Below are 10,793 nucleotides of genomic sequence, written 5' to 3'. Positions count from 1 at the left end.
CGCGTGAGCGCATCCGCTAAGTCCAACACGCATCGCCTGCCTGGATGCTGGAGGAACGAGGAAGATAAGAGGATTTTAATGAGAGTAAATTTGTCATGCTGCTGGCACCTAAAGGGGAAAGGATGAAGCAGGGAAGAAGTGACACAAGAAGAAACAAGAGGAGTCGCTCGAGTTATCAGGTAAAGCCTCACAACCCTGCTTGAACTGAGAAGGAATGGAAGGAGAACTTTATTTACTATGCATCCAAAATGAAGTCTTATATAATGATGCCACGGCTGGAGGGCCAGTGAGGATGAGGGTGATCTGTGACGGCACCCCTTGGACCTGCAGACTCCAGCACCAAGGGAAATGGACCACATAACTCAAACATAATAACCTTGGTGGAGTGGCGAGAGCAACACGACGGAGGAGGAATACTCGCATCACGTTTTGTTTCTTAAGAGTAACTGATGGAATAAGATAGATCGTGAAACATGACCTTTTGCAGAAAAGATAGAAAAATGGCAAACATCAAACTAATATAAAGCGAGGTTAACTAGAAAAGTGATACAACAAGTTTCAAGGGATAGAAAAAAATATACGCTTGTGAGTGAAATATGGCGGTGGTAAGCCGCTGATGACCGCAGTAACAACCCGGCGGTCGCTTGAGGAGGGACGGGTCGAGAGGTTATTACAGTTGTCAATACTTGAAAAATGATGTAAGAATCCCTTAAAAAAAAAAGATAAATAGAAAAAAAACTTATACGATACCAAAAGTGCGAATAGGGCCTTTCATGTAGAGAGAAAAGCAAAAGGGGGAGGGTGAATTTGGGTAGTTCAGGAACGAATAACATAAAAATTGGGACGAGGAGAGAAGCAGTCTAGTGAGGAAAGCGTTAGGAAAGCAAGGGACTGAGGAAGCATGAATCAAAGAGGAGGGACTTGTAGTATCGAGGGTGACAGCAGGGAGAAAAGAAGCCTCGATAAGAGATGACTTAGGCGAGATAATGTTGTGAAATATTGAGTGGCGTGAGGGAGTTTTGAGACTGATGAGGGTTTGGGGAAGTGAGCTGCCAACTACCCTCCGCGCCTGACTGATGGCGCCGATTTGTAAACCAGCAAAGACATGGGTGTATCAACTCAGCGACCGTTCCTACTTCCACGTTCACACCCTCTGTTTTCTTTTCAATTCCTTTTCTTCTCCTATAAATTCTCTTCTCTTTTCTCACTTCAATTTTCTTGTCTCTCTTTTTTTTCTCTCAATTTTATATTTTTCTTTTTTTCATCTCTTCGCAATTTTCTTTTCAATTCTCTTCTCGATTCAATTATTTTCTTCCCTAACCCACTTCTCTCTCTCTCTCTCTCTCTCTCTCTCTCTCTCTCTCTCTCTCTCTCTCTCTCTCTCTCTCTCTCCTTTTACTAATGCAACGAGGAAGCCAGGTTAATAATACCATGGGATGGTAATCAACTCAAAGTCTGCTCTTCCTTAAAAGAATAATGTAAAACTTATTACTTACACTATCTCCTGACAATTTAAAAACGCTGTCATGTTTAGAATATCAAAGCAGTGTGTAGTAGATTACATAATGCACAAGCTCGAGTTGCCACAGCATTACTTGATACACGTAATGAATAAGAGGTGGAAAAAAATTAGCAACACCGGCTCATTCTTTATGCTAGAATGCGTATCGTAAAGGAAACTAATTTTACGTTTTAAGAAAAATCCGTCAAGTATATTAAGAGTGTTCTTTTTACTTAATAACGACACTGGATTAAAGAAGATGGATTCAAGCTCGGATGGCAGCTCATGAAAGTTAATCTAAGACTGCCTGCCTTCTTCCATTTTCTTATTAGTATGCTACGTCTCACACTGAAAAAAAAAATGATTATCTTGTTTAAACACTTTATCTCTTATTTAGATTGCAGTTATACATGGATCTTTAAACTGATTCAACCATACCATGAAAGAAAATAAACAGAGCAAAGGTCTGTATTCGTTTTCCTTTCATATTTTTTCAACATATGAAAGTGGAACTATGCGTGCTTTGGGATCCGAGTGGTCTCCAAGCGCACGGGTTCGAATCCTGTCCACGGTCCGAGTGTAGGTTAGGCTTCCTCACTCGGGGCAACGGTTTCCTAGCGGGTGGGCTTTGAGATAGGGGGTACCCAAAAAGTATCCCCTTTAGCCCATAAATTCCCGTGAAAAGCCCACATGGTATAAATAAAAAAAAATAAAAAAAATGAATAATTTGCTCTTTTAAACGTTCCCAAATCTCTCGAGATATTTATCATTGTATTCCTTCTCAAACCTGAACGTAGTTTTCTTCTGCAAAATATTTTTCTCACAAACAATGCTCTGTCAGTCCTGTCGCAGGGAAAAACGTGACCAAGGCCTCAATGCTTCCGATGGCTGACAAACGCTCCATGTGGGAAAATTTATTAAAAAAAAATGGCATTACTGCATTATGTGAGATGGTTAAATCGTGTGCATTAGAAATTTATATGTTGACCAGTGTGTGTGTGTGTGTGTGTGTGTGTGTGTGTGTGTGTGTGTGTGTGTGTGTGTGTGTGTGTGTGCGTGCGTGTGTGTGTGTGTGTGTGTGTGTGTGTGTGTGTGTGTGTGTGTTATTCATCACGGTCGTCTGCTGGTTACCCAGCCAGCCTTTCCCCTATGGAAAGAGCTCAGAGCTCGTAGTGACCGATCTTCGTGTAGGAATGAGACCACATCGCACACAACACACACCGGGAAAGCGAGGCCACAACCCGTCGAGTTACATCCCGTACCTATTTACTGCCAGGTGAACAGGGGCTACCCATTAAGAGGCTTGCCCATTTGCCTCGCCGCTTCCCGGGACTCGAATCCGGGCCCTCGCCATTGTGAGTAGAGCGTGCTAACCACTACACTACGCGGTGTGTGTGTGTGTGTTTGCAGCATTATCATCATCAGCTTATATAATTTTACAGCAAGAAAAATACATCCTTATTTTAAGGAGCATGAATTAAGCAAGATGATGTGCCACGTTGGGTAAGGAGTTTAGTTTGTTTGTTGAAGAAACAAATTTAATATTTTCTAGGATTGATAAACATGTTCAGTAATGTGACGATACGTCACTGTGGTATAGTGTTAATACTTCTGTGATTCTTAACTTCGTGAATTTAATGAATTTGGTTTTCTATTGAAAAATCGAAGTTATGGAACTTTCCTTTTATAATGTGTGGCTTAAAATTAACGTACTATTCAAATACGTGTTCGTCATTGAAATACGTGTTCGTCAGTCTAGTTGGAATCGTCGGTATAATTTTGCGAGTAGAGACGACCAGGGTGGTGGTGTCCGACGGAGGCACACACGCGGGGGACAGACAAATCGTGAATTGTCGCTTCACTGGAAGACGACGCCAGGCGTGCAGAGGGGAGAGAGGTGAACAGCGTTTCGAAACGTTACTGTTATATTGGTCCTACTGCCGTTGCTCTTGTCTTATTGCAGTTTCTACAACAAAATACCTTAACTACCGTAGCTACATTATTTACAACACCAGCAACGGTATCATTAACACCACTAGCCACATCACCACACCAGTAACAGCACCAGCAGCAACAGCAACAATAGAAATATCAACACCAATATGAATACCATCGGCAAAAACAACAACAGTAGGAAGAACAACAGTAACAGTAACAGTAAACAGCAAGAACCAGAACAAAATAAAGAATAGCTAGAACAGCTAACAACAACAGCAACATTATGGAGTACTCTTCGCATGTTTGCGGTGGGTGGGGGGTTCCACTCAACAGCTCTATTACATAGTGTGGAATCAAAAGTATCAAACTATAGTATGATACACACATCAGAAATTAAAAGATAAAATAAAATGCGTGTACATAAAAGGAAATGGGATTAGATAACACAAAGTAAAGTGCTACACAAAAATAAGATTGATACTTGAAGGAATTAATTCAATTGAGGGGAACACTGATCCCATGACACAGAAGAGCACGTGTGGTGTTGTTCACTATGTGCCCAAGAAATTACTGACTTTACTGTTCTAAATATCAGAACAAAATGTTGTTCGTTGTATTTGCCTCTCTTGCCTCCAGGTTCTCCTGATTCGAGGTTAAAGTTCAGCTTGATGATATATAACCAGTAAAACAAATTAGATTAATGATATTCAAAAAGAAGCTCTATAATTGAATCAGAATACCAGCTTTCTCCACACCACATGAGATGGCAACGGCACCATAAAAATGACATAAAGGAGGGAAAAATAAAAACCCAAATTGTTGGAGATGTTCTTGGCTAGATGCCAGACGTCTCGAGAGGAGCTGGATCTAGAGAAAAAAATTGAACTTTCTCCTTGGCCGTCTACGTACTGGTCACGCAGTCAGGTACTTCTCTACGGAAAGAGCTCAGAACACATACTGACCGATCTTCGAGTAAAACTGAAACCACACCACACACCTCACACCGAGACAGCGAAGCAAAATCCCTCGAATTTGTATCCCTTACATACTCGCTGGTAGGTGAACAGGGCTGCACACATTAAGTCTCACCCATTTGCCTAGAACCTGGGACCTCTCGGTTGTGAGCTAAATGCGCTGTCACTACAGACTTAGTATGTTATCGGGCAAAAATATAAAGTAAATAAGATTCAGTGCATGATAGATCGTGATTGAGCCTACTACCAACCCCTTTCCTTTAGCTGCATGTTTTCTCCCTCTTTCTCATCGCCAAAATGTTGCTTATCTTGCTATTTTCTACCACTATTTTCATGAAACTGTTATTCTGATCTTGCCAACTGCACGCCTCTTCTTCCCTTCTCACAGCTTCCTTGCACAAAAAATATTTTCTTCATTATTTCACCCTCATTCTGTCCAATGTCCTAAAGCAAGAGTTAAAAACCATCCCCAATCATTTATCAATTTATATGGTAACTTCTTGAATTTCCTGTCTGCTTCTATATTTACATGTTCATATGGATTGAATTCTCTCAAAGGGGAAGTTTCAAGAAACTTATACTCTGGTTTTGGCTGACACTTTTGTCTTTGTATGGGCCCAGCATCTTAGTAGGCCTTTTTTATTGTAAGTTTTGTTACCCTTGCCGGTGCCCTTCTTACATAAGAAATAAGGAGAGAAAAAAAAAAAAACATGAAGGTCTCTCTCTCTTGAAAGTTCAATCTTCAACGCTAGAACGGAAGAGGCATCGCTACTGCAGGTTCACCAGATTGGGATATTGACTTGTTTTCTTTCGTCCTATATATTTACATTATTCCTTTACATCATTTAGAAGGTTCAAATCTTCAAGGTGAAATGCTGAGAACGGTAGAAGAGACGGGAGGCCAACACACCCATCATTTAATACACGAACACTCAAACTGATTAGAAAGTATTGAATATGACCCCGAAGAACGCCTTTTAATGACTTTTCTTGGAGTTCCATCCAGTTCTCGAAAAACAAATGTCGAAACGAAGAAACACCTTTTTCCTTTAATGGCGCTTTTTTTTCTATTTTCTTTAGTGTTCGGTGTGTTTGTGTTTCATGGAATATATAGGTGCAATATTCCTTTCTATGTTTGTTTGTGTGTGTGTGTGTGTGTGTGTGTGTGTGTGTGTGTGTGTGTGTGCGTGTCATAACCCATCTCACTCTTATAATTTCTTTCTTACTATGGAATTCTTCTTACCACTTAGTATCTACTCTTCTACCAACTTCACCTTCTGCTCTCCTAAACCAGATGTCATCCATATCATTGCGAAAAGGATCGGTGTTTCATTTTTGTTGTCACTTTAGATCTCTGGCACACACGCACAAAAATTGTCTCTCTTAATTACATCATAATTCATTTTCACCATTCGTATACGAAAACAATAAAAATTACTGCAAATTTTGTAAGTTCGATGGTTCGTGTTTTCAGAGGAAAATTTTTGAGTTCTCGGTTGTTCTGTTTAATAAAATGCGAGGGCGTTTCATTACTCACATTAACACATCTATATAAAAAAAAAAAAACATAAGAAATATAGGAAAATAAGGGAAGATGCAGGAAGCCGTTTGGCCTACTGCTGGCAGTTCCTGTATGGAAGGAACACTAAAACCCTGCTTACATAACCTGACGTTCTCTACTTAAAGGCAACCGTGAATTCATTACCATGTCTGTTAATTTTGTAGAACTGACGAATTCACTTCACACAGATAGGGACGATCGAAGTGTGATTAAACAATAAAGCCGACGACTGGCATCATACCAGCTATTATAATATGATACAACAGTGTAAGTCTGTTATCCTGTTCCTCATTTTTTCTGCAAATGGCAATATATTATTTAGTAATGGAGATACAGTGGGCAAACATCTCCCTTCATACAGTCCCGCACCAGTACCGTCTTGTACAACTATGAAAGGATGGATGAATTGCTAAACTTTGCAATGCTGCGTTGATAACAGTCTCTCTCTCTCTCTCTCTCTCTCTCTCTCTCTCTCTCTCTCTCTCTCTCTCTCTCTCTCTCTCTCTCTCTCTCTCTCTTCCCTTTTTGTTTTATCAGAATCCGCGAAGCCCCGAAACAGAGAAAAATAATGCAATATGCTTTAACATTAAGCGGAGAACGTTGTTTAGCATGGAAATCGTTATATTTCTGCGGATTAATTTTCCTAAAATTATATGTCTGGTTGCAATAATGTTTATGAAACGTTTTACCGAAGATTCAGTAACAGAAAAGGAAAGACAAATTGTTTATCCTTACTGGAATGAGGTTGGCCAATCACCTTGTCTCCGTGGACGGGAAGGGATGAGAAGTGTGTCATGTCAGTATTGACACCCTCCCTCCCAACAACAACATTTTGGATAAAAATAAGAAGGTAAAAAAAGAATGCTACACAACCTTAATAGCCAGAAAATCTACATTCACGTATTGTTCATTATAGAGTTCATTAATTTTCTGGCCAATGGACCGCACCAGTTATCGACTGCCAACGTAAATAACAACGGATAATCTAATTGCAGCAATCACATCCCTCTGTCAGCTGCGGGAAGGTGGCACCAGCGGTGTTGTCGTTCACTTTGTTTTCATTATTCTATGAATATTGTTATAGCTTTTCTTATCAGTTATGATGATGACGATTATCATCATAGTTGCTATTGCAATTAATTATTGTTATCTCATCTATTTCTACTGTCTGCATCAGTTTCAACTTTCCTTTCTGTGGCTAGGATATGAGGCGGGGGTTGCTATAGTAAACCCACTCCCTTCCCTGTCCTGCCCCGCCTTCAAATCAGCTGATTTACCAGGCACTGGGTACTGGGCAGTGAGTTCAAGGTCATCTTTCAAGAAAAGCCCTGCATAAATAATGCTCGTGGAACTAGATGATCGATGAGTGTGTTAAGTCAATAGATGATAAGAAAGAAAACTGATATTATAGTATCATGGTAAAATATAATGGTAACTGCTTTGTAAAATAATCATGTGAGAGACATAACAAAGGCAACAATTGTGTTGCCATAAAGGGAATAAAGCCAAACCTCAGCACGTCATCCTCATACGGCACTATGAAAATTCGCATTCGAGAATAGAGGTGCAAATTTTGTTGCAGAGTCTCGTGGTTCGTTTACGTAGCAGAATTTGAAAAAAAATCTGCTTACACCATCGTGTTAAGGAGACTTTTCTTTAGAAGATGAAAGATTTTATTCTAGCATTCATATCATAACCGCTGAATACTGGGGGTATAAGTAAAATGTGTTATAGATTTCAAAGCGGTGTTTTAACTTCAACTCGTTATAATTTCTTTATCTTTATTCCTAACAAAATTCTGCTAACATATCTGATTTGTGCAATTAATTCTGACTCTAACGGTATCAATCAAAATGTCATATCTAGTTTCTGAGGTGAGATACAACAGATAATATAGAAATATCTCGGCGACGTCGCTGATTCCGACCCTACGAACTCGCACGAGAAAAGTAAACTGTTAACTCTTCTCGCTTTCTCGTGTTTCAACCCGCGGGGCAGCCATCCTCTGGCCACCTCCATTGCTTGCCATGTATCAAAGTTTCTCTCTCTCGCTCTCCCCCGCTTTCTCGCTCCCAGTGCAGACGCGCCCTTAGTATTGTTCAATGCCTTATATCTCAATTCCTCCATCTATGTCATAAACTCAATATAACCTTCTGGACATTTATCCCCTCTTTTTTATTGATGCTCAACTGTTCCTGTCTTCTACAATGAATATCATCGGTCTGTCTTTGATTTATAATCTAAATCGGAAACTTTACATCTCATCTCTTGCTAAAATAATTTCTACGAAGTTAGGTGTATTGAGTTGTCTCCCCCAGATTTTCTCATTACCCTTGCTAATTGCATGCATCCCATGCTCTTGTGGGCTTGCTGTACAAGACATTCTTCTATCTCATAATTTTTCTGTCCACCTTCCTAATGCAAGAATTTACCAGTATTTTTTCATCTCTTTCTCTGGTAAACTCTGCAATTCCCTGCCTACTTCTATATTTCCACCCGCCTTTGACGTGAACTCTTTTAACAGGGAGGTTTCACGACACTTATCCTCTGTTTTTGACTAACGCTTTCGACTCTTCACGGGAAGTGGCAAACCAGTGGATATTTTTCAACTGGAGTTTTTGTTGCGATTGACCAGTGTCCTTTAAACATTAAAAAGAGAAAGAAAAATATTTATGCACTTCTTCAAGAATACGAACATATATATATATATATATATATATATATATATATATATATATATATATATATATATATATATATATATATATATATATATATATATATATATATATATATATATATATATAACCCATCAATCAGTTAACATCTCTCAGCAAGAATACTGCAGAATAAATGTATTGACTGTTCGTGTAAAACGAACGCATGTAATATCGTGCGTAGAAAAAAATATTGTCGGAATTTAATACTAAATATAGACACTCTGAATCTACACTTGCGTCATAAATAAGAAAGAAAAGCAAACTCATTAAAAATAATCGCAAGGAATTCATTACTGCATCCATTCAATTACTTATTCAACATGAGTAATTTAAAAAGGAAACTGGAGAAGTGTCTCACCTGGGTGGCTTAAAATATATACCCCACCTTGACTCTTCCTGTAATACACCATTACCACTTTCCCTCTCCCTAGCTGCTCTCTATTCCTTCAGCCACAACAGCATGCACCTATAACACAGTCCACCTACTAACCATTAGAATACGTGCACGTCTTCCTATTTTCTCTTACACTTTGACCTTCTACCTGATACACCACTTCCACTCTCTCTCAACAGCTGTCTGTCCTCCGTATCTGTTTTCCCAGCCACATTAGTAGGAAGTCTTAATTAACACAGATTACCTACCAGCAATTCAAGGATATACGAATATTTCCTATGCTTGTTCTACTCTTGACATCTTTCCCGATCATTATGGCCTCCCTGACATCTTTCCCGATCATACAGCGCTTTTCTTTACTATATAAGAGTGTTTGAAAAAAAATTCATATAATTGTCAGTTCCTATAAAAAAAAAATCGTATATTATCCAAAATTAGGAAGGTGTCTTGAATTTTCTATCTTGTCTGACCTGCCATACAATTAACACCAGACACCACCCTTGATATTCTGCTAACAATATGCTGTATTACACTCTCTAACAGTTATCTTTACTACCACCATCACCTTGGTCATTATCAGCCTCTATGATTTTACAACAGGAGAAAAGCGTCTCTCAACTTTCTCCACTTATCTTTGTAAGCTGACCGTCCAAACTATCTCAATAAAAATTCCTACCACACTTCCGCTCATATCTCCATCTAGTTCCCAAACAGTAAACATTAATTAGCGCCACATTTCTGGAAATAGTGACATATTTACAAAGTTTTCTTCTCCACTTCCAAAAATATTTGAAAGATAACGGAGGAAAGTACTTTGAGAATACGGCTGCAGTTCTTTTTTTTTTCCAACTGATATAAAACATATATGCAAAATTAATATCTTATATTTTCGTTTATTTCATAATTAACAGAATACTCACATGTGCATAGAGAGTCCAATGTTCCATAAATATTATAGCTAATCAAATAAATCACATAATAAACGTACAGTAGAAGTAATAATGATCGAAACAATGTCAAATTGAATAATAAAAAAAAAGAAAACAATGGTTTTGCAACAAGTGTGTAAGAACCACTTGAAGTCAACGGGAAGTAAAGGGATTAAAACTATTTCTACAAGTGGTGCCATTACGTGCGGGTGTCATGGAGGTGCATAGTGAAGGTGGATCGTTTGTGGTGGCTTTGAAGGATGCTTGTGAGGGAGGTTAAAGTTCTGGAAATCTGTTTGCGATGCAGATGTTAGTGGGAATGGTGCTAACGCCACACATGCAATGGGAGGGAGAAAAATAGTAGAGGGAAAGAAAAAAAAAACACAGATAAAGGGAAAAGTGAAAGGAAAACGAGACAGAACAGACGTGGTGATAACATACTGTATATACATGTTGGAAAAGAGAGAAGAGAAGAGGGGAAGGAAACAGCGACGTTATAAGAAAAGGATAAAGAGGAAACGCAAGAGGGAAGAGAGGGGAAACGGGAATTTAAAGAGAAAAGACAGGAAAAAATACGTAAGAAAGGTAAATGAAATGAAAAGAGAGAAGGAAAAATAGAGTAAAAGGCGTGAAAGAGGAGAAATAAAAATAAAGGAAGTAGTAGGAGAAGCTGAACAATGAAAAAAAGAAAGGAGTGTTCGTTGCTTTTTCTCTTATATGTTGATATTTATTATTTAGAAGGAAGTAGGCAGGTGAGGAAAGAGAATCCCGTTCAC

The sequence above is a fragment of the Portunus trituberculatus genome, chromosome 16 (genome assembly GCF_017591435.1).
Source record: "Portunus trituberculatus isolate SZX2019 chromosome 16, ASM1759143v1, whole genome shotgun sequence".
Lineage (NCBI taxonomy): Eukaryota > Metazoa > Arthropoda > Malacostraca > Decapoda > Portunidae > Portunus > Portunus trituberculatus.
This window is presented reverse-complemented; position numbering follows the sequence as displayed.